Source organism: Pseudorca crassidens, chromosome 4, assembly GCF_039906515.1.
Source record: "Pseudorca crassidens isolate mPseCra1 chromosome 4, mPseCra1.hap1, whole genome shotgun sequence".
Lineage (NCBI taxonomy): Eukaryota > Metazoa > Chordata > Mammalia > Artiodactyla > Delphinidae > Pseudorca > Pseudorca crassidens.
In genome coordinates this window covers 57039659-57041356 of record NC_090299.1, presented here as the reverse complement: position 1 = coordinate 57041356, position 1698 = coordinate 57039659, and the positions used below count along the sequence as shown (strand labels likewise).

The 1698-nt window shown below is 33.6% G+C and overlaps 1 non-coding gene across 1 annotated transcript; it reads left to right on the top strand.

Annotated features, from left to right (window-relative positions):
• The first annotated feature begins 895 nt into the window (after positions 1-895).
• On the top strand, positions 896-968 carry TRNAG-GCC (transfer RNA glycine (anticodon GCC)). Its single transcript has one exon. It is a non-coding gene; the product is annotated as a tRNA-Gly (tRNA).
• Positions 969-1698: the final 730 nt, after the last annotated feature.

The following is a 1698-nucleotide window of genomic DNA, read 5'->3' as shown; positions in this document are numbered from 1 at the left end:
TGGAACTAATAAGTGATTATAGCAAGGTTGCACTATACAATATTAACATTCAGAAGTCATTCATTTTCCTATACACTAACATGAACAAATGGATTCAAAACAAAATTTACATTAGCACCTTCAAAAAATATAAAATTTAAGTATAAATCTAACAAAATATGGCAAGATCTTTATGAGGAAAACTATAAAACTCTGATGAATGAAGCTAAAGAACTAAATAAATGGAAAGCTATTCCATGTTCACAGGTATGAAGACTCAATATTGTCAAGATGTAGGTTCTTCCAACTTGACCTATAGATTCAAGGAAATCACAATCAAATTCCAACAAGTTATTTTGTGGATAACAACAAATTGATTTTAAAGTTTATATGGTGAGACAAAAGACCCAGAATAGATAGCACACTATATAAGAAGAAATTTGAAGGACTGACACCACTCAACTTCAAGATTACTATAACGATACAGAAATCAAGATTTATACAGTATATATTGTACTGGTGAAAGAACAGATAAACAGAACAGTGGTATAAAATAGAAAGCCCCAAAGTAAACCCTCATAAATATAGTCAACTGATCTTTGACAAAGGAGCCCAGGCAATACAATGGAGAAAATATAGACTTTTCAACAAATAAGACTGAAACAACTGGATATCCACATGCAAAGGAAAGGAATTTAGACACAGACCTTATACCTGTCACAAAAATTAACTCAAAATGGATTAGAGACCTAAATGAAAAACAAAACTATAAAACTCCTAGAAGATAGCAAAGGAGAAACCTAGATGACCTTGAGTATGGCAATGACTTTTTGAGACAACATCAAAGGCATGATCCATAAAAGAAATAATTGATAAGCTGCACTTTATTAAAATTTAAAACTTCGATTCTGGGACTGCCCTGGTGGTTCAGTGGCTAAGACTCTGCACTGCCAATGCAGGGGGCCTGGGTTCGATCCCTGGTCAGGGAACTAGATCCCACATGCCACAACTAAGAGTTTGCATGCCACAACTAAAGATCCTACATGCCACAACTAAGACCTGGCATAGCCAAAAAAAAAAAAAAAACAAATTCTGTTCTGAAAGACAATGTCAAGATAACGAGAAGTCAAGCCACAGACTGGGAGAAAATATTTGCTCAAAAGACACATTTGTAAAGGAGATTTATCCACAGTATAATTCAACATTAAGAAAACAACTTGATAAAAAAAAGGAGGGGGACAAATACTTTAAAAGATACCTTAGCTAAGAAGGTGTATAGATGACAAGTAAGCATATGAAAAGATGCTCCAAGTCATGTCAGTAGAAAAACATAAATTAAAACAACAGTGAGATACACCAGTACACACTTATTAAAATTGCCAAAATTCAGAACACTGCCAACATAAAATGCTGGCAAGGATGTGGAACTACAGCAACTCTCAATAATTGCTGGTTAGAATAGAAAATGGTCCAGTCACTTTCAAAGACAGTTTGGCAGTTTCTTATAAAACTTACTTTGGTGTCTATTCAAGGGAGTAGAAAACTTATATCTACACAAAAACCTGCAAATGAAAGTTTATAGCAGCTTTATTCATACTTGTCAAAACTTAGAAGTAACCAAGAAGTCCTTTAGTAGAAGAAAGTATAAACTATGGCACAACCAGATAATGAAATATTATTCAGTGCTGAAAATAAATGAGCTATTAAGCCATGTAAAGA